The following is a 25,162-nucleotide window of genomic DNA, read 5'->3' on the forward strand; positions in this document are numbered from 1 at the left end:
ATAAATGGAATTACGAGTTAAATGTGTTTTTACTGTACTCTCATCCTGTTTGTGTTCATCGAAATAGTATTCATAACACCAACATTTTTAATTTTCTGAACTAAATAATACTGCAGCCATCGTATAAGATATATTATTTATATCGAGTGTATCTGGAACGAATTAAAATCAAAAATGTGACGTCATTTCTATATACTTAGCTTAGGCATTACAAAAAAACCATTTTGCAATCCACCCTTCTACGGGCACGGTTCACATTGATACTTGTTTTGAGTACGTATGTATTATAATTATCGTATGTGTTTTGTTTGGTAAGGTGCATACTCGAGTATAATAAGCCTATAATTTTATTGAACTACCGGTAATTCTCGTTTCTATTATTGGCCGACCGATTACTGTTTTTCGAATATTATCAAAAATGTAATTTAATATTTTTTTTTGTCGTCGATTTGGGCCAAGGAAAAAATTGTGTTTTTCTCTCTACCCTTGGCCCGTATCATTATTAAATCAATTTTACATTAAAAATAACGTTAACTCCAGTATAATAACTGATTTTAAAAAGTGTAATTCGCGATGACAAAAAAAACTTTAAACGATGATCAACATAAATGTTTAAGAATTTCAAAGAGTAATTTCGTATTGGAAATACAATGACGATTCAACGCTTGTTATACTTAGGTACCTATATACAAACTCCAATATTTGATCGTTTTACTGTTTACTGTTATTTTTCTCGATTTAAATGAAACAACGTTTTTAGTAATAATAATTAGTAATTACCTTTATTGTTTTTGAGGCCACAGAACTGATAATGACGTTTTGTTTAATAAAACAAACAAAAAAAAGTTACAAATTACACGTCATCAATATATGTATAAAGTGTATATACCATGTGGTAGTATTTATATAATTAATGGCGTGTCTGAAACTACTTTCATTCGAATTGGGTTGTTTGCGATTTAAAGACGAGGCGGCGAGTGATATCAATGTATTGTCAGGACCCTATTGTGCTTAGTTCTTGTCACATTGTGCGCATCCACTCTTATACGTACCTATTTATATTGTCATCGTCTTTAAGTATATATGAATATATATATATATATATATATATATATATATATATATATATATATATATATATATATATGTGTGTGTATTTATATACACACGTATAAACACGTACAACAAAGCTACTGCAGGTTTCTGTTCATTAAAACCAGGATATCATGATAATAATTTGTCGCATTCAAACCGATCGATAGACATCGACGGCTACTTGCGTTACAACCGATAATAATAATAAAATATAAGAAAGTTGTTCCGGTTCGTAAACATAATATAAAGTCGTATAGGTGTATAGGAGGTATACCTGTGTTTTCCATCGCACATCATTATCGTCGCATTGTGTACACGCGTAAGAAAAACTAATTAAATCGCGCGAGTGTGTTACAATGCTCGCGCGACGAATAATAAATTTGCGAACGTAGTATTCCGAAACCAAGGAAATCGTGTTATTAACGGCCAATCAGTGCGGATAAGCTGAGGGGGTTACACGCTGCAGGTCATAACCACGGTTTAAGATAGTGCTGTCTTAAACCGTGGTCATAACCAAACTGCAGAGGCGGTTGGTATAAACAATGATAACGAATCGTGTATCAAAAGTATTCGCGGTATCGCGCGTTCGAGTTATGAAAAATGCCGCAAGTGAAAGCTGTATATTGTTGTTGAATGCGTGTCAGGAAGATGATTGGCCGAAACCATTTTAAAAGCTCAAATCGAAAATAATAACATTTATTACAACGTTATTATACTATCTACGGTCACGGCGTTAGGTTTGTATTGAGACATTGACGTGCGAATATCACGCCCCCCGTACACCGATCTCGACCAAACGTCAAAAACTAGTCCGGCCGCGATGCCGTTATAAAAGCGATGTGTCGGTGAACGTGGCGTGGGCTTATTAGTGTACTAATCGAAAGCACAGTGTGTGTGCGTGTGTGTATGTGTGTAAGGGTTAGGCTCAATGTCAAAATTAGAAAGTGATAGTCGTCGCGTGTCTATAGGCAAGACAACATATGCAATTCGCGTGTACCTACCGTAAATGAAAACGTATCGGGTCGCAATTGCACAGTGTGTACGGTTCGAACACGTAACTACAAAATGTTCATGATGGCGCGGGAGTGTCGAATTTAATAATTATTCGTAAACCGTTCGTTTCGACGGAAATCCATCTGTGCAGCGCGGCCGCACGATTCAAGATCACAATGATTATTATTATTGTTATTTCAATGAGGTTCGTGTACAATGCAGAAGTGTTTTATTTCCGTCCCGGCGTGTTTGATGACAAATCGTCGGGTTTTCATTGTCGAAACGCGACCGCACGACCGTGGAAATGCGAACACCGTTTATATGTATTATCGCGGATCGTCCATAGTGTATATTGTATATTGTACAATAATGACGCGTGCTAGACCGACGGAAGTGTTCGAAGGCACAACCGACGTGTATCATAATATTATCGTCCAGATCGATCTCGGACCCGAAACGATTTTCTGCAGCCGTTTTGTATTGTATACGGAAAGAAACGAAAAATAGAAAGTGACCAATGGATAAATACTCTATTACAAAAACTGTACGATATAATGTATACATTAATCGACTAGTTTTTCAGGTGTTTACCACAATGGGTTGTAACGCGATGGCGCCGTTGTATTTCATTATCATCATCAACATCTTCATCTGTGCATTTGTGGAAATGTCTGTTCCGTCACGTTTAAAGTGTTTACAATACGATGACGTGCGCGCACGTGAGTTTTTGTGTTTAATTTCGGTCCGGACGACGACAAATTCAATTAAACAGGCACAATGAACCTATGCCTGTAGAATCGAATTTCACAACAGCGGTCGCGCGCGTGTTAGCACTACAGTTTATAAATTGCTTTTTATATTTCATCTTCTTTCTCTGTTTTTCTTTTCTCTCTTTCTCTCTCGTTCTCTCTCTTATAATCGTATTTTTTTCAATAGCGGCTGCAGACGGGTAAGGTGAATTACATCTTCGCGTGGTATATATTCACTGCTCGGTGACTCCACGATAACCCATTAAGCACGCATTCTTACCAATAATGGATAACGCACGTACGTGTACACTACATGTACATTCTAACAACAAAAAGGGTGAAAGTGTCGCAAACGGAGTGAGAGTGTCATAACTCCCAGTGTGTACAGCTACTAAAACACAGGAACCTACACGGGGTCAGCGGGCAGGATATTCATTACATTGGATATGTATGTGATACGCAGACAATATGTCTCTATGTGCACTCACACACGCCCACGTATAGCGTCCTTTTATTATTCGTCTACACTACAGTGACAATACGCATCGAAACATTAACCGAAATTTTGTCTCTACACGCGAGAGTTGAAGTGATAATTGAATCTGTGGTTCGAACAATTCAAGAGTTGTACCTACTCGAGTTACACGTATTTAAAACGTAAGTGTGTGCGCGCAAGACTGTTAGGTTATAAAATGTTGGAATTCGATTTCCTACGTTTTAGTCGGTTGTTCGTAAATATTACAGGATACGGTATATTCTGATTTTCGGTTTGATTCCTAGTCAATAATAAAAAGAAAATATATACACTCATGCTTGCGAAAACCAGTAAGCTCTGCAACGTCCTTAAACGTAAATATTATTCGCGTTTCCCGTTTCCCATAATTATTTCATAACGAATAGACAAACACGTTCGCTACACTCTACGAGCATATCATATCAATGTTTGAACGTGCGTACAGCTACTACGCATAGCGGAACGATACGTAGTCTTAACAATAGACGATTAATTATTGGTTCGCGGGCGGAGAAGCGCAGACGCCGGTGACACGGAAGAAGTCAGCGTATCCACCTTAACATCGACTGCAACTGTTTTTGAACTCGTAAACCTTTTGATATTATTGATCGTGTGTGTATAAGTATTGTTTATGCACACACAAGTATAGAAAGTAGATCTGTCCGACAATACGCGCGTGCGACGCCGCCGTCACTTCCAATAGTCTACCGGCACAGTAACACTACAATATGTACCGGGGTTTATTTTTTATTCCGCAGCTGACCGCAAACGCAGTGTGTACGCTGAAATACGTACAAATACGCATTATATACGCGTTTGTACCGGCAGTGACATTGTTGGTCAACTGCGGTGAATGGCTAACGCGCTACGTGTTCCGACCACATTACAACAAAAACGAAACGAAAAAAATAAATAAAAAATTATGGAAAAACTGGAGCATATTGATCGAAGACGGTGATATAAAATGTTGTGAATTGATAAAATACCATTATTAAGATACGTTTTAATATCATTGGGCTTAGATGATATCAATATGTCGGTGTAAAACTTTTATCATAACAGAACACAATGCAAATACTGTTGTTTATGGGCAAATCACGCATGCAGTCGGTGAAGAAACGCCGGCAAGTACATATCTTATCCTCATGAGTTTTACGTTTATCTGCCAGCTGTATCGACACGATAATCCATGATGTTGTTTTCGTGACGCGACGGTCGATCGCGCAAGATGTGTTTGAAACGTTCTAGATTGATAGTATTACCAAACAAATATTACGTGCACAACAACGTTACGACCGGACGGAAAATGTTTTTGTTCTCCTTTCTACTTGCGTGTCGCACATCCTGCCCATTTTCACACGGGCGACCCCCGAACTAATGACTATGTACCGGTAGCCGCACTTACTGATCCTTTCTATTCGATATTATGTACGTAACACATGCTTAGCTGTTAATTAATTCATACGTGTCACATTAATCATAATTCAGGTGTTATATTCTACGGTGTGCTCTTATCCCGCTGCAGCATTGGACTGAACGTCCGAGGGGGATGACTATTTGTGAATACAAACGTTTCCTTTCGTGTTCGCGGTGAGCACACGGATCGATGTGAATAATTTACTCGCCTTCGTAGCGAGTCATGCACGAACTCAGTCTTCTTATTCATCGTGTACTCTTCAGTCGATTCGAACGGCAACGATTCGTTGTCCCGTTACGTAACACTTTCGATATACCCACGACACTCTGTGCGGATTACACACGAGCGTTGTACGTATGTATTTCGTACGCTCGCCGTAATAATCGGTTTTCCGTATACGTATACGTCTAAATTGTTACGAGTCCATCGCGACCGTATCCTTCTGTGGGCAACGGTGTTAATCTCTATCGGGTTGACCACCGCACGGTTATATTATATATACGTACATGCGCCACACGACTTGGATCCGACTACACCGTGTTATTATGACATCCCGGTGAGGTAAAATAGACTTCGTTACGAACATTCAGATGCTTGGATACCACCATGTTATACAGGTTCTATATTGACGTGCAGCAATATGTAGCTGATGGCTGGATGTGAGCCGTCGATCTGTGTGATACAGCACACACACGTTTACCGCGGGTGTGCAACGATTAAACTATCCAAGAATAATACTTTTTTTTTTTTATATATAAACTGTGCGTATACGTGTAAGGTAATAACGTCTTGGCGACGGATTTTCAACTATAATTACATACACACACGTCCTCCGTATGGCCTTCTCGGGACTTGTATACGTATAAGCTTGTACGACGTACGTACCTGTACTATAATGTGTACTTTGTAGTTCTGATAGCCTTTAGGGTGTCGTTCATTCGTCTGAAATATTTAATTTTTTTTCTCATTCCTTTACGGCGCGATCAGTACAACGGCCTCGTGTCGAATTCGGTTGATTAAGCGACATTGGCGTCCTCCATTTGTTTAGATCCTGCAAAGTCTACTGTAAAATGTTATACTCGCACGTAGACGGTGCAAACGGTTTTATGATTATACCATATATTTTTTCGTCCGATTATTATTTCCATTATTGGAATACATAATAAACGCTATAAATATCTTATGGGCAAATTCCAACTTGCCTACGAATACACTATGAACGCGAATTTTGCGACCGTTCCTTTATAATAACTCAAAACTTACGATATGTCCATATTACAAGTATAATATTTAATAAGTTCATATATTTGTATGATATATTATATTCAGCGTATAATGACGAGCTGTTTCACGTTAGTACGTATATGTTGGTAATTTAACCGGGTATATCATATATATAGGGCCGTATTTAAGGGGGTGGTAATATTTATTTTTACGGTGATTCTAAATAAAAACAAATAGATTTTTTTTACATTCTCAATAGAAAATTATTTTTGAATAAATAAAATTATAAAAAAATAAATGTTAAACTATAAAATCGTTTATATTACTTAGTATCGTACAAAATTTATATCTATTTAATAATATTTTATTGAGATATAGTTATTAGTTTAAAATTAATTTTTATGGTGATGGGACATTCAGACCGAAAGATCTTAAATTATTTTAGGATCAGTCTTACAAAAGACAATTTTCTATAACTTTATTTATGTAAATATATCTCAGTTATTATTTTCAATTTGATATTAATTACAAATATTGTGTAATAGTATATTGAAATGGGGAAAATTAATTGTGAGCGGGTTTTTAATGAATAGCTGGAGACACTTATTTTCAGTTTTACACTTCAGGGAATAGAGGTGGCAAAATGCTGTTACCCCTGGGCGGAGAAATCTTAAATATGGCCCTGCATATATAGTAGGTATTTATAAACACCAACCAAAAGGTAATGTTTTCAGTAAATTACTGATGGTATGGTTTTAAATGTCATAATTTTATACATTTTGTTGCAAGAATTTAGTGGTTAAGCCGTTACGTAATTTGAACGGAAAACAAACGTTTTAAACCCACTCACGACCAGGCGCATGCGTATTCTTTGTTCGCACACGCTCGTATATTAATACGTAGTGTTTGATCGTTCCGATATATTTGAATTACATGTGTATTTTGCGCGATCACGTGTCGGGGTGTTTAAATTGGACGCGCGATAATCCGCCTGATAGTGATGATTAGAGCCCGAATTTATATGAATTTAAAAAGTGTCAGATACGCAAAGATAAATGCTAAATATGCAATTATATGCATTATGTTATACTTTATAAAATTTGTTTTTTTTAAAAAAAAAAACCACACTTTTATACGAAATAAAATTCTAAATATTTTATCAAAAACAAAAAGAAAATGATAATATCTACTGCTTTATATTTCAAAGCAATCTAAAACTTTTATGAAACTTAAACTTAATACAAATAAAAAAAAAAACTAAAAATAAATATTTTAGATCATTTGAAGTTACCTATTCTCAAAAGACGAATAGAAAACTTAAAAAAAAAATACAAACATTTTTAATTTATTAAAAACCAATTAAATATGAATCGTAGACAATATTAAACCTCCACGGACGTGCACACACTTAGTACAAACACGCAAATGCATATAAATCCGGGGTCTAGTGATAATACACGCCGCTGCGAGCATTGCCGGGATGATCAACGGGATAGAATATGCAAATACGTGTGTACTTGGTGAACCGGATGATGAGTGCGACACCGGCTATTCTGCGCGCGCGTAAAGGGTTACCGCCTTTAAACTGTATACCGTACGGTAATCGTTTACCTAGCGCCGACTCTTGCCGGATTCCAGCAGCTGTCGCCCGCGTTTAATGTTATTATTATGATAATCGCACTGCCGGGATACGCCCACGCCCGTACGATATACGTCTCTAACATATCACCTCTCTAACCCGCCGACGATTAATCGTTTCCGACGACTAACTCCTCGGGCATATACGTATGTGCATAAAGACTACGCATCATACGCGCACAATATCGTATTATATGGGCACTCCCACGCCGTCGCCCGGCCAAAGCCTCCGTTTGTACATTAATTTTTTTTTTTTTTATTCGCGCGCATAACGTCTCTTTTTTCACTGTCGCACAACAAGTGTCACCGCGATATTCACTATAACTTTTACACCGTATATAATACGATAATATACTCGACGATTACACGTCGCTGTTCCGCTGTACGCTCACGCTTTATGTTTATGATACCGTACTCGTTAGCATAATAATCGTACGTGAAAAATGCGTTTATTATCGTACACGAAATGCACGTTAATTGCCTGCTCGAGGTAAAATTCGAACCAGTGCACGGCATGTTTTAAATTTTTCGACGGGAGTTGAAAATAATATAAACGTATTCGCCGAGAATTTCTTCTCCCTCTCGTTCCGGTATAGTCTTTACGCGATACGCACACATGTTTCATCGCTTGTAGTTTTCTTCTCGAAAATCGCAACAAAAAAACCTATTCTTTCAGGTGTCCGCGAGTAGGTGTTATTCAATCTAAATCCAGCAATCCAAGTTTTTCTAGTATCATAAATCTGTAACCTCGTCTTCCGGTCGTATTATATGCTTTTTCGAATTGTATTTCTTTGCTCCAGTATAGTTATACTAATAAGTCTATATGTATGTATGTATTTATATTTAGAAATTATTCGTTGTTGCGTATAAAAGTTGTATTGTCTTTATTTGTGTACGTGCAGAGGATCCGTGGTATAACTGTACAAGAATCGGTATAAGTAGTTATAATTTATACGTTGTCGACGATCTGCGGTTACGACCATACGATGTTCAAAATAAATATGGTAAATAAATAGATTTGATAAAAAAAAACAATTACAGCAGCGGTAACTTGCTGTTTTTCTGATGGGACCAATCATCTACCGGTGCTAGGTAGGTACTACAACGATGTGACAATGACTGAATTAAACAAGCCATAAAATACGCTCGATCAATCAACGATTATGATTATATGACGCGACGTTTCACTTTGACACTATATAATGATAAAGCGAAGCGTTGCGTCGTCGGTACGGAAAATAAGATATTTATCCATTTGGATTTAAGTAAAAATAATAATAATTAAAATCCCCATTCACGCGTACGGTCGTCGGTATATTTAGGTATTGTAACATTTCAATACTAATGTTGTTATATGCATACGCGTACGTGAACCGTCAGTGATCAAACGATCATTAATACGAATTATTCTAGTTTATTGCTCTCGCGTAGATCTGCGGTCGCCAACATCCACCTGCACTTCGGCGGTTCCAACAGCGCACACAGGTACACCTATAGATGGTTCAATTCTAGTAGTACCGTAGGTTGTATAGTTTAAGAACAGTAAAATAGTATTAGATCAGATGAGGAATGTCTGAAGATTTTATTGCTTCGTGCCCCGCGTTAACATTACCATCGCGCCGTCCAACAGGATGGAATTATGTATACAGATGTATATAGATCGTACACGTGTATGATATACTCCATAATACCTTTGGGCTTGTATACCTATAGGATATACGTGTATAATGACTTAAGGGTATTGCGTGATTATGTTTTTGACCATCAAATAATTTCATTTATTATATTATCTGTATGTGAGTATGTATGTGTATACTTTCTCCTACGTGCAACAGCTTGGAATCATTTTCGTTTTACTTGCACAACGCAAACCCCTGGTTACAGTCGCATATTTAGGGGATTCCACTCACCGCCGTAGTGGTTTTAAAAGAAAATATTATACGCCTAAACCATATATTTCAACATTATCCTGCTTGCGTCTTCCGACTAAAAAAAAAAAAATGCTTAGTTGCGTTTGAATTCGTTATAAATAAACTATTTTTACGCAGTTTTGAAACATAATCTCTCTGCTCAACATTGAAGACGCATATCGACAGCGAATAACGATCAACAGTTTTCAAGAAAGTGATATCTTGACCTACTGGTGACGACTGTACACGCTTTCTGTTTTTCCTGACTGTATTTACTATTGAAAAAAAAATCAAAGTACATAGGTATTATAAGACTGCAGTTAGGACTTGACAGTGGAACGTAAAATTACACGCACGTACAAAACGATTACAGCTGCTTGATTCGCATTCGTTTTGAACCTGCGATAATTGTTTTCAATGTATACGGGTTATACAGCTGTCGTGAATACTGGTTAATTATTAGCGACAATAGTGCCCGGTTTTAATATAAATAATATACGTATCTAAAAGCAAGCGAACCGTACAGCTGTAATGTTTCGTTAGAATCCGTCGGGGTGTGGAACTCCCTTTAACAGACAGCTTTGCTCTGCGTTCGCGTGACGTATACGCACAATTCGCGATTTGAATGTTTCGTCTGCACCACACGTTTTTGCGTACCACCAACGTCTGCAGTTTAATCACATTTCCAACGTGGTCGGACGGTTTCCCATTTTTAATCGTCGGAGAGAAAAATAAATAAATAATAAAAACTTCACGAAACATGTGCAACTACTAGAAAACAGTCCGATGCTGAATAGCTAAATAACGCGTTACGTACACGCAGTTCGGTAGGTAGAGGAGGCCACTTACACTATACCATAATATCGTTACAATGAAATAACGCGTAATGCCTGCAGTGCATACGTGTACGTGCAGACAAACGGTTCTTAATTAAGGAACACGCAAGTAATTACGGTGATTGGATTTTATTATGTTAAATAACCTCATTTTCAACTATATTTTAAACATGCGTAACGATATACGGAAGGTCATTTTTTATGGCGTCTATAATACGCATTACCTGTAGACATAATTATTAATTTAATAAAAGCCGCGGTAATAGTACTCGGGATTTATCTACGTATATAAAATGTGTTTCGTAAAATAATCAGATTAATATAATCAGGGTATTGGAAGCTATAACTGTGGTCTAACACACCCAACATGAGAGAATTTAAATTTCTTTTACATCCGACGATTACCAAATCGATCTAGTTGCATGGTTAAGATTTTTGAGCAAATTTTATTTCTAAAAATTGTATCGTGTAATCGATTAAAAAGTTTTCATTTAAAAATTAACTCTTTTCAAATCAAAGATGAAAAAAAAGTGAGAAAGTCGTTCTCTAGTAGATTTCACGATCTCTATCTTTATACTCTCATACACTGTCTGACATCGGGTTTCAACTTACTCGTCCAGATTTTAAATATTACTCTTCATTAGATTAAGTCATTTAGATGATCAACTATCAAAAATATTTTTATACATCAATACATGCTTTAGTAACGTAATGAAGATGTACATGTATTGCTCAATTTCCTTCGAAATCTGTAATTAAATTTATAATTATATTACATAACAATTTTATTATTTGTTTAAATCTCGAATTCTCGGCATTAATTTCGTCGTTTTTTTAAAAAAAAAAAAACCTGATTCATTCTGTTTACGTTGTCTGAATACTAATTTATAACGTAGTTATTTATGACTTAATACAACTTTGCTAATTATTATTTATTTTTATTCATGATATTTAAGTATAAACAATATGCATTTATTCGCGGTATTAATTTCCAAAAAATAACTTTCACCGTCGACGGTTTCACGGCTAGAAGCATATGTTATACAGATTCAACAATGCCGTATTTGATAAAAATGATCAGTGCAATGGTTAAGTACAGTTAATTATAGGTTTTCAGATATTTGTTTTCAACCCATCCACCTATAAATAGATCACTTCAGACTTCGTACGACAATAATCTCCCGGGTACGCCAACAACCGGAACAAATGATTTTATATTTTTCCATGTAAACTAATTTTATGCAACTTTATAATAATCATTATTTAAAATTCGCACATAAATTAATGGTATTAACACAGTATATTACATATTTATTATATATTACAAAATAATCAAAAAAAAAAAAAAAATAATAAGTAATGAAATAATCAATTATTGATGAATGGAAATTGAAAAAAAAACAATCAAGGTGAAGATAGCACTATAGTTGTTTTGGGTTTCGGTATACTATTTTCGTCCGCGATATGCAGTGGTGTATAACGGTGTATTTTATGTAAATGTTTTGTGTCGGAGTAATGCGATACTGCTGCTCAACAACGGTACACAACATTTAATATTCTCCAAATAAGCCTCGTTACTTGTTGGTACACATCGATGATAACATTTTGATAGAATGATAAATAACAGTAGCGGTAGTTAGGTTCAAACGTTTTTTTTTTTTTATGGCGCAAGTCACGCGTAAAAACTCAACTGAACTAGGATACCTACCTTGCCAAGACTTGTAACAAACACAAAAGTGTAATTATATAATATCAAATTTGTTACATCCAGAGCGCTTATTAAATGATTTAAATGTATTTAAATTTTGTTTGTTAAAACAGGGAACATGATAATTTAACGAATATAATATTTTCCTCGAAGGAATAGAATAATTTAATACTTTCGACCTATAAAATGACACATGAGAAATAATTTTTTTTATTAATTGTTCATTAAATATCAAAAATAATAGCCAAATTATCGGAAAGTATAATATACAATGCACACAATTTGTTTCTATTACTACTATTAAAATTTTATTTTATTATTTATTTATTTAACGGGCGCGGTGCCCAATTACACGATTTATTAAGCTACAAGATTTATAATTAAACAAATACAGACGTGTTGAATGTCAAATCTAAATGATGATAGTTTTTAATCGCAGACCGAATTGGGGTTAATTAAATAGCGTTGTGACGAAAAATAATGGATTGTGAGTTTTTATAAAGCTTATAAACCATTTAGTCCGCATTCGGTATGGGGACAAACGTCGGATCGGTCGTACAGTCGTAACTTTTCGCGACTTCTGCCGTTTTTGGGGTACAGACCGTCAATCCCCCTCCTTTTTCTCCCACCACTCGTCGGGTAATTGTTTTGTGGTTGAACGGTGATGTAAAAAAGAAAAAAAAATACAACACCAGTCGCACCATTTCTACCACTGTCTAGTACTACTACTGTCTATTACTACTACTACTACTACCACCACGGCAACACGCGCTATACTTTTCTACGCCGTTTTAGACGTGCGCGCGCCTCCACCGCCGCCGCCGCCGCCGTAGTGACAGGCAACAGCAGGTTGTGTGCGTGTGAAGCGTTCAGTCTTCGTTCAACCGTCTCGTTGTCTTATCTTTCGTACTCCGCGTTCAGTTATTTTTTTTTTTAAAAATTATTTCCCATCACTTATTATTTTACTGTCGACAAAAGTTCCTCAGCTGTATGCGTATTTATCGACCCGTGTTTTTATTGTTATACTGCCCACTGTGATTTCTAGGTGATTATCATACATAAAATAATATAATATTTACATATCATCTCGTCGGTGTGTGTGTGTGTGTTTGTGTACGTGAGTATAATGCGTTTTAGGCGCATCTGGATTTGACGACACTTGTAGAGACTTGGAGCCGCGCCGCCACCATGGTATTCGGAAGCGGAAACAAATTTCGGATCAAAAGGTACGTTTCAAAAGTTTTCAGTTGAACATGTTTACTCTACCGGCGTTGTATTCCACTGTACGAGCTTTCGCGGAATTCATTTTTATTTAACGCGTTCGTATTAATAACCCGTTTTCCGTCGAACAGTTAGTCCGGAAACTCCCATCGTTAATACCAACAATGTATGACGATCAGGTGGGCTTTACAACGATTCTCCTGATTAACTTACCGTTGAAAGCAGTCGTCTTCCCATGTTGCTACATCGTTGTTTTTGCCGTTCATTGATTTCGGCGATCACAAAACAATTCTATTACAGCGTATCACTTTTTATTTCGTCGAATAAGAGCGATTTTAAGTAACTAACATTAATGTTATCGAACAATGTTATTTGTACGACAACAAAAGCGACACCGCTTACTCATTGGACGCGTTCATATTTGGCGGTAACAGTTAACTTCTCTGAATGTAGTAGTTATTATTATAAATATTTTTAATTTTGACCGTACAATACCACAGACCGGGTTACTAGTTTATATATTGCTTGCATGATCACGCCTATGCTTATTCGGCAATTCTACTTCTTGCAGAATTGAAGCGCCATGCGCCTGTCTGTCAGTCGAAACCAAATAGTTCTTTCCCCCAATTTTAATTCAGAAAATAGACTATATTTATGTTTCGAGCGTTATGTGTTCTACGAAGTTTTTAGTTTTGTCATTCGTTATGATAAACAAACGAGGACTTCATTAATTTTAATAAATTTTAATGATATGACAATCTTGTTAGTGAAACTCATCAAAAATATCGATGACATTTCGAATTTATTATTAAAGCAACGACTATCTATTACGACTAAACGATTTGGATTATAAAAGGATATTATAGTACAATATTAAACCATTGTTGTTCAATTCTTTGACATTCTGAAATGGTATAGTAATTTATTTTCGTTTCTGTTATTTATCATTTGTTATCTGTTTATTTATCGATTTGCTAAATGCATATCGGTCTCAAATCCCGATGAGATACGACTGTTGTATTCATTGCTGAGTACTTACTGTCAGAGAAAACACATAGTATTATTATTATTTAATGGTTCGTGTTGAAAACAAAACTGTTAGCGATTACCAAAACAGACTGTGTACTAAAGTACTTGTTTATCGTGTGGTGCCATTTGTCTGTAGATTCCATTGATACTGAGTAACTTGGATGTGCATAATTTAGTGAAAAACGGAATTCATTAAAAAGTTTCATTTTTTCCGTATTCAATAGTAATACGAACTAATTTACATTGAGACGCGAATTTTCACTTGTTTACTTTTCACCTACATGCGTATTGTTTTTTTTTTTTTGCGAATTATGTTTCGATATATTTGCTCACCTCAAAGTAGGGTAAAATAATCACCACGATGAATTACAATCGCATGTTTAAAGTTAATTTAATCATTCGCACGTGCGTACATTTTACCTCAATCATGCCACCGAGAAGCATTATTTACATTGCATTTTAACTTCATAAACTACTAGGTACCTATAGTTCAAAAAATACCTATACAATCAAATTCAAAATAGTATCAAAAAATACATTCCTCTGACGTTATTTGTTCTCGGTTGGTCATCGACATTAATGCGAATTATTGTTGGAGGCATTGAGCTGTGCATATTTAAAACCAGTAGAAGTCGCAAAGCAAAAAAACGATGTATTTGGCGGGCACGAGTAGATGATTGTAACCGTCGAATCTTAGATGAAAAAAATCGATCTACGTCTATTGCAAAAAAATTTTGATTTGTTCATTACGTTTCACGGATTTAAGTCGTTGCTGTGACATTTCATAGTGCTTATGCGTCTTGCGATTAAAAAATCTGACGCAATACGACACCGTCGAGTGTACTGTACCACCGCGGTGCACCGTGTTCATATCGTATCGTACTTACAATTATTTTTGTAAAACCTATTTTTGTAGCATTTTCAATTGATAAAAAAATACTACTGCTTAAAGATAAAACCTCCCTGGTCAATGTTCCGCTAGAAAAATTGGTTAAACTCGGTATTCCTCGACCAATTTCTAGTAGTTTTTTTTTTTTTTGTTACAAATTCCTCTTATATTTTTGATTTATGTCCAATTAAATAATATTTTTGCCATTATGTATGGCTAAAATTGAATTATCGTCTTAGCTTTTATATTTATTCGTTTTTTAGTGCATGCCCATTGACCTGTAATGGTGTTTCTTTTGTGTCTGGTATATTTTTTTTATCGATATAACTTGTAAATCCACCCGTGTCGGTGCGGTACCTAGTATATTTTATTAATCCTTCAAACTCGCCAGCATCGCTTTAAAACAGACCAGTTTTTGTATTAGTGTATTTTATATAATGTCTATGATATCGAACTCTGTGTGTATGTGCGTGTGTGTGTGTGTGTGTGTGTGTGGTGTATATGTATACGGCAGAAGTCATTGTAGGAAATAGTTTTATTTTTTTTTTGACCAGCTTGCCCCCCTGCGGATAAATTGGGACGTTTTAATACGAAGGCATTACGTGTATACAATACGACGACGCATTATATTGCCATTGTGTGCGTATTCAAAGCGTTTTTAACTCTCCGATGACGACAAACAGTGTCAATGAAACGTTGATGATAGGCAATCTGAACTGTTAAAAATATAATATAGAAATACTCGTTTTAATTGTTAACCGTCGCCCGCTTTTAAACTGCTCGTCACCGTTTTCTCTGTTTTATGGCATTTGTGACAATAATAATAGTTGCTATATATATAATAATACTGCTGGTAAGAAATTATCAGCGTGTGTACAAAAATCGAAATAATATGAAAGCGGAAGACAACAGCTAATGATTTTGAATGACAATCGGTAAACGATTGTAGGGCAACGGTTACAGTCGTCGATCTGACGATTGTCACCGATTCCTTGCATCGATGCGAAAGGCTTTGTGGTATATGTCTGCGCGCTCACGCGCCACGTGCTTTTAAAATCTGTGTATTGAGACGTTAATTTGACACAATTATTGGTACAGAAACAATTTCTATCCTTTTTTTTTGAATTGGATCAACTTCCGTTGTTCCATAAGATTTTTGAATATTGACATTGCAACTCCTTTTTTACCAGAATAATATTAACTGTTATTTTATTAAAAATATATCGTTCATTTATTCTCTATCACGATAAGATACTTTTGCGCTTTATTTAATTTAAGTTCTGACAAGTTTTTAGTTAGAATCACAATTAATAATCATCTTATTATTTTTATTTATGATTTGTTATTAATTTTAAGAAAGCGATTTAAAAATATTTATTGATTATGTAGTCCAAAGATTGTATTTCAATTACTATTTAAATACTTAAATATATTTATTGAAATTATTTTTATTTTGTTTTTTATGTCTGTCTGTATCAGTGTACTGCACTATGATCTTGGATTTATTTATTATTATCAATTGTTTCTATTTTTCTACGTATTAGATAAAAAAATAACATTGGATATTTAATTAATGTTATATACAATTAAATAAGATATATTTGTATGGTTTTTTTATTTTTTTTTTTATTTTTTTTTTTTTTGCTAGTAATGCTAAGTATTTTTTCTTATTTAGTCGAACATTAGGACATTTTATAAACTTTTACCTAATTGTTACGCGTCCATTAGGTATAATGATTAATTTGAAATTGGTTTGTATTAAAAACTTGAATTATTGATGAATTAAAAAAAATAATTGGTATCCGTAAACTTGGGTATTCTAATATATTATATATTTACCATTATAGTGTAGGTAATTGTTTAAAATGTTTATTTATTTTATTCTTATTTTTTTTTATTATATTCGTATTACGTTCTTAATGCACCTAACTAAGGTTTATTAATAAATAAATCGTGAATATTTTACAGGTACATTACGTATCTGACTATCTGTCAAACTGGAATTGCTCAAGACCACAGTGTAGCGAATAATAAGATATAGTATGTATTTGAACGAAGTGTTTTAAGAGAGTACTGCAGCAATATTCGTTTGCTCTTATTTCGCAAACTCACATGCGGGGGCACAGGTTCAATATCATCAGACCTCTGGCCCTAACACTACCGGTTCACTCCTTCCTCCATCATTCCACGCTCGTACCTTACCATTACGCCACTGACATTATAGTTACGATCTATGTGCTTGCTAGAGATTTACTGATTGCGTAAAATGTTGGCTGTGATCCATTGTTTCGGTCTATGTAAATAGGGTGTACGCAATATTATCTTATTTATACTGCTCCCGATAAATCGGATATGAGTCCGTTATAAATAATTTTGAGTATTGTAATTATTTTATGGAAATAGTCTTAGAGGAGAAATATGTGTTAAGTCATCGTCAATTAAAAAAAAAAAAACAAAATCTCATCAATATTCATTATTAATTTATTTTTTTTTTTTGTGTATAATAACCAAAACTAACCTAATGCAAATCAAATATTGCACAGATCAATATTATACATCTACTATTATCACTATTATAACATGTCAACTATTGCATTATTTTATACTCTATGAACTAATCACGAGCAATGACGAAATATCCGTGTTCCTATATTAATTTTGCTTTGCTGTATTAACATAATATTGACGTTCGTATAATATGAGTGTACTTTCATATTATTATTGTTATGTGTACTCGCGCCCTATATATCGATCATTGTCTTGTAAAAATACAATCAATGCATGGTTATAATTGGCATTAATAAATATATATATATATATATATAATTTGCTTACCTACCATATTACATTATTATTATTCTGTCTTTCATTACATGAACGATAAGTCTATACTCGTACATACCTCCGTTGGAATATACGAAATTATACAATAACAACGAATGTCTGTGCGTGTTCTTTCTCATTTAATTTTTTGGGGACCTACTCGTTATCGTTTCAGTATTCTTTCTCCGTACCGATTGGTCGCTGTATGACCGTACTACTACCCCACTAGATACAGTTCACCGGAAAATTAGTCGGTGCGGTCACCAACTACTATAGTGAGTGTATTATTATTGAATAATGGCGTTTGTTTCATAATCAATACCGTCGTTTGTGCTGTTGTTGTGTTCGTTTACTGTCTAATATTTCCATCTATCATTTCATGAGCACTATCATTTCCCTCCCCATATCGCTCATTTCTATTTACCCTTTCACCCTTCTCCGTCTAGTAGGTATCGATCGATTAAGCGTATTGTTATTTATTTACATTTTTGATTCATGGCAACGTTTGTTTATCTTGTCTAAAATAGGAATGTATTAATAAATAATCTTTACTAACGTTTTCCTCGAAGTGCGTAAAAGTATATATAGAGAAAACTAACTGGTTTATAATTTCACGAAATCACCGGTTTGTAATACTTTATGGAAGAAATAAAATAAATTTTAAAATAATTCTTACTCAATTATAATAAGATAATACCTGAAAATTTTCAAATTTTGTATGTTAACTCACTTGGGTTTACATTTTATCGGTACAAAGACTCGATATTTAGTGGTATTTATTGTGTGTGTGTGTGTATAGACTTAATCCATCACGTATAATTTGTAATATATCAATATGAAATGGTAAATGCAGCAAATGCATAACGTCATTTTTCTAACTAGAAATATAATACATTAAAATAAAATATTAAACAATGACGTTATAGTAGAAGAGAAATGAGCAAACATTGTGTGTTGTACGTTAAAATTGGTTCTCATGTAAATGTGTATTCATGTGTTACTGCTTTACGTACGTTATATGTTGGATATTATATATTTTTGTGTCCTTTTCAAAATATTTATTATTATTATTATTATTATTATTATTATTATTATTTTTGTTGTTTTCTATAATAAATCAAACGCACATAACTAATATTTTGAAAACAGACTTTAACTCACATATACAAAATAATATTATGCTGCCAAAATTAATCAATAAGTGTTATTATTGGTGTACAATACAATACATTAAATGGTCAGTTTGACGTGTAATTTGTTTTCAACACTCGGCACTAAACGAAATACAAAACATGTACGGCGACTTCTGTAAAACATGAATTTTTTTATTTGTCAATCCCGATGTCAAGGACAGAAGTGTACGATACTGACATAACATGCATTGAAAAATTACAGTATCCTTGTAATTCTTTGACAACAATCAGCAGATCTATTTCAGAAAATACGTTAAATTAGATTTTAAAATTCAATTCTCTTCTGTAATTATATTGCAACCATTCGGTATAAAGCACCTACCTATAGTAGAAGAAAAAAAATACTTAACAATAGCATATATATATATTTATACATTTATAACGTAAGATTTGATGATTGATAATTTTATCTATTTTGTAACGGTTTATCTGTGAACTACAAACGTAAAACTATTTAAAAGTTTATTAGTTATTACGAAGGTAAATTAGTGGCAAGTCGCCAGTCAAAAAGAAAAATCGCTTGTTAACTGAATAATATTACCCGTACACAGATACACAGTATACTTATAGTTATGGGTTTGATTGACTAGTCATTAATAAGGAAGAAAAACTCTATACCGTAGCGGGCAAGTTCTAGACCGGACGGCGGCGGACTCGGTTCGATGATCGGCCTCTTCTTTTTCTTTTATGTCTTCGTAGTTTCTGCGTGTACTGTTACAAGGCCCAGTTACTACATACACGTACGCATGTCAATAACATGAAGATAGCTTGACGGATTGTCCCGCACTTATATACCCCTTTTTAACCCTCTTCTTCGACAGATGACCGTAAAAAAAACGGCCCAGTTGAATTGTTCGAAAAAAAAAAATCAATTATTCGTAGTAACCAAAATAAGTCTATGCAAAATTCATGGATAGATATTTACAAAATATTCTCATTTGTAGTATTTATAAATATGTAATGTTACCGTTACACTACTCATCAAACCGAATATGTGTTTTGTGATATTCACCAAACTCGTTAGCTTCTTACGTAAAAATATCCCTTCAACGACACTCGAATGTCGTTTATTAAGTGTATGTTTTTGTTGGATTTCTAAAAAGTGAACGGACTACGGTAGTTTTTCATTGTCTGACTACATCTGTGAAATCTGGAAGTTATGATATCGACGAGTTTACCAGAAACGAGTTTTTATGAATTACTAGATAAAAAAAAACCAATATTATTTTACACTTCTAAATAGATGTCTTTTCGTTTTCATCCGCATTATTGCCCAGACGATTATTCAAATTGTCTCATGCACTCGTCCTAATAATTATTATACTACGTTTTTATTTTTTGTCAGATTTTGATTGCTTAATCTTCATCAAAATCACACTGAACGATAAGTTCTAATTTTAACTTGAATTTTAATTATATTAAAACTTGTGTTCAAAATATGTTCACAAAACACATTCATTTGTAGATTTTTACAAATATTTTAAACACATACATATTTTATACAATAATATGTATTTTTTAATCACTATTATAGTAGCGTATGCTTTATTATTTGAAAAAAAATATTTGCTGCCACGATTTTCCTTGACAGTGATATATGTATAAGTTAGGGCTATGGAACAGGGGATAAATTTCGTGAAGCATTGTCATGTGCCATTGAATCGTGTCAGACAAAACCTCTTTTGACGATAAGTTGCGTTGTTATTCCACGAAGAATGCTGTAAATCCACCGCGGTGCAATAAACTTAACGTGGGATAATCGTTTGTTTTGCCCGACATTACTATTGTCGTCGGGTTGATGTCAGTTCGTATCGAGCGCGTGCGCTCACAGTCCGTCTTCTGTATCCGCCGAGGTTAATGACTTACTCAAGCAATGTACGTACATAGGTCGTTCTCGTGCACTATACGCGATGAAACAATAATGGTAATAATAATAACGAAATATTACGTTATGATATTGTTCCTGTCGTAATGTGATTATATTCGGATATGATTGCAGAAAACGGAAGTTCTCACGATTTTTTTGATAAGTAGGAGGATCTGTAATGCAGTAGGGCGTGATAAGCATTTTCAAATGGAATAGAGGTATACATTTCAATAAACCTAAGTTTAAAAGTTCATTTTTTGTTACTCGTCAACTGATTTAATTTAATAGTAGGTGTAATAAATCATAATGAATTAGATACTTATCTCTTAGAATATTTTAATAGGAGTTTTTCATCCTTTTAAAATGTAGAAATTACTGTATTATACGTTATATTTTACGTTTACGTTATATAATAAAGATAAGAAAGTGAACCAATTATTCAATTGCATCTTCTTCGATTCTCAATTTTATAACTATTGACAATCCATTATGAATACATTTTTCTTTAACCTTTATTAATTTATCTTTACACAATATATAATTAAGCCATTGAGTGTATGGCACTCTCCCCGCACCAAGATCATGCTTTTATTGTGTAGATGTTTTATTTAAAATGTAGTCGAGCTATTTTAAATTTATTTTTACTAATAAATTGTAATGATTTTTTTTAATTGTATCGTTTTTACTATGTAATAGTATTGCCGTGTCAATTTATGCAAGGCGTTCTCTTTTTCTTCTTTTTACGCACGTCTGCCGTTCCAAGCACAACAATGGGTGAAAGTAGATGAAAAAAACTCGCGCGTAAACCAGCGACCTTCTCCCGGGGACAACTCGGCGTGTCATCGCCGGCAAACAGCAACGTGGATATCACGTAGCTTGGTCATCGGCAGAATGTCGAAAAAACATAATTATTGTTACAAAACCTAGTACATAATATTTTCTAGTATTTTCCTTAAATGTAGTTTATTTTTATTTCTTAGCGAGTCCGCACCACGTGCAATAGAAATATAACTGTTTTTGTGTGCATAACGACACGATAATAACATAAATCGTTCTTCGGTAATAGCCATCGCTGTCGTGTCGCGTGCATGTGAATATTATGTTATTCCGTACTAATGGGACTACCGAACAATAATTATTGCTGGATACGGTTATGAATTATGTGACACGTCCTTCATAAGCGTTTATGTAAGAGTTAAATTCGAATAGTTTCTAGTAAATTTCTGTTAATGGCAAATTTTAATCCTAAATCCTCGAGCATGACGGTTTCGAATAATTGTCGCCATACGCATTATATTATTGTTTTTGTATTGTATTTTATTATGTTGCGTCGATTTTCCTATGGTGAAGATTAGCGTTCATCGTGTTCCTAAATCCGAAGTCATGTTTTCGGAGTGTCTATGTAATATGTAACCATGCGAGGAGTTAATGCTCTTTCCGTGTTGTATTTAACGCGCTATATGTATTGTATACGCACAACAGTCGAGTTGTGTACTTACGCGTTAGGTAGAGATTTGTGGATCGTTCCGAGTATTACTTTAGTGATTAGCATAAATATATATAATGTACCTATGGGTTTAAATGGCTCGTAGCTGCTACTACTTCTACTACTACTGGGTTAAACGAAGACAAAATTAAATCGCCTTTAATTATAGTCTTAAATACACAACGAATGACTCCGTTCAAATGTTAATATCCGTTCTATTGTTTGTAACGATAGAGAGACACAAAATGGTGTTAACCCTATCCTCCTCCTCCTCCTCCTCATACCAAAAACACCGCCGTACACTCAGTTAAACATATGATAATATTGTTTTGTGTTTACTCTGGTAAAACACTTATTGTCTTACACACACACACACACACACACACACACACACACACACACACACACACACGCGCGCGTACACACAAACACAATACGCTACGTTCGTTCATCCATTTGTAGGTGATTTGGCGACGCATCACCTCTATTCCAAACACCATATCCGACACTAAGTATTTAAAATAATTTTCCTGTGGAATGCTTTGTATAATATATAGAAAAATATCTATACATGCGATTTCAAATGGTTACTAGACTTATTACGTTTTCTGTAGTGTAAAATGAGCTTTTTCACGTTTTTCCGTAGGAAGCAACTCCTCCTAATACTGATTGCAGGCTAATATACAGAAAGTTCGTCACTCACCATTAGAAACTCGTAGTAGATCATAGTTATAGTTTTACTATTATTGTTTGCTTATATTCTTCTATTTACGCGCATTAACACATAAATACATTATTGTTATATACGACGGTGTGATGTGAGTGGCTTCCGCCACCGATGAAAATAAATGTTGCACTAGTAAACATATAACTTATTTTATTTTGTCAGAATTAGAGAGAATTAAAATTAAAAATTTGAGAAAAAAAATATTTATGTGTTCATGGTTATATATATGAAGGGTACAGGGAAAAAACCAGAAAAGTCACTTTTTTTCCATAATGGTTATTTTGGTATCAAATTATTTGTATTGACGTATTCTATAATTCAAGAAGTCAAATCTGGGAAAAAGCAGATTAGTTGTGTGTTATGACCACCGAAAGTTTTGGCATACAGACAAAAATTATTAAGTTTTGAAATTAAAACCACGTTTTTCTCGAAATAAATAAAAAGTGACTTTTCTGGTTTTTTCCCTGTACCCTTCATATATGTACAACATTTTATCGATCTTCCCCTAATCTCATTAGTATATTAATTTTGTATATTATGCTACATTCGCATGCGAATCTACGTATCAAGCGTGTATAGAATTTATTTATACGTACGGCAATTCGTATACACATTATTCAGTGGTTTCGAAAATATACTCGTAAAATTGATTAGGACGATAAATAGATAACAGTAGTTTATTATTAGTTTTAACATCGCAGTGTGCAGAGTTAAATGCTATAATATTATATTTTCCTTATCATTATAAAGTATGGTGCAATGATGTCGGGTATCTATCACTGTGATTTCGATTTAAGGGGATGAATACGATTAATATTTAACTTAGTTTCATGTTGTGTTGTATTTTCGACCACAAGTTTTGACTTTCGTGCGAAATAAGTTTTTACATTTATTTAAAGAGATCAAAGCAAGAATAATTATTAGATTGAACGATAAATTAAATACTTAAAGGTATCCATATATCTCACGGCACATATTCTAAACTAAATTTATAATAATTACGTATTGAATTGAATTTGCTTTTATTAGTACTAATTGTCTCGTATATAATATTATATTATTAAGGTAGTTTATATTTGAGCCAGCTCTTATTTTTGTCTCTACGAAAATTCGTCACGGATAAACATTTTTACCGTCCATAAATGTTTTTGATCTTATTATGCGTGTATACACAGCAATGTGTAAACGTTTGTGGACAATATTCAAAAAAAATATGTTGAATTAAAATATAACGTTGTCAGTCCATTAATACTTGCAATGTTGGCATGTTTAAAAATACAATAAGTGTCGGAAATATCTGCGTGACAACGGCAAACTGCAACGACTGTGGACCAAAAAACAAAATATTATGTATAAATATCTGGATCTTCTTCGTGGTGATGCACTTATTTTTATTATCACGCATTTACACTCATGATAGAAACCGGCTTCGGACAATAATTCTCTATCAGTGACCTTTTGGCTGCAGATATATTTTTATTTGTAAAGGTTAACGGGCATTACTTTCGTCAATAATTGATTGCCCAATAGAAACAGTAAAAAATATATATATATATATGTTTATTTTATATGCAAATTGCCACCAAACTTTTATCATAGCCGCGTGATGTTATATAAATTCTTAATATTTGCTTGTAATAGGATGGAAAAAAAATCCGTTCCGTATAGTTAAAATGAAACCAGTTTTTCTTCCAATTTGTCGTTTATTATGACGATATACATGTGTGTGTGTGTGTGTGTGTGTGTGTGTGTGTGTGTGTGTGTGTGTGTGTGTGTGTGTGTGTGTGTGTGTGTGTGTGTGTGTGTGTGTGTGTGTGTGTGTGTGTGTGTGTGTGTGTGTGTG

General features: G+C 34.1%; 1 protein-coding gene across 2 annotated transcripts in view; it reads left to right on the forward strand.

The window, feature by feature from the left end:
- LOC112680005 overlaps positions 1 to 25,162 on the forward strand; it is a 163,466-nt gene that overhangs the window by 120,170 nt on the left and 18,134 nt on the right. The gene's annotated exons all lie outside the window — the stretch shown is intronic.

The sequence above is a fragment of the Sipha flava genome, unplaced genomic scaffold, assembly GCF_003268045.1.
Source record: "Sipha flava isolate LNK unplaced genomic scaffold, YSA_version1 171_pilon_pilon, whole genome shotgun sequence".
NCBI lineage: Eukaryota > Metazoa > Arthropoda > Insecta > Hemiptera > Aphididae > Sipha > Sipha flava.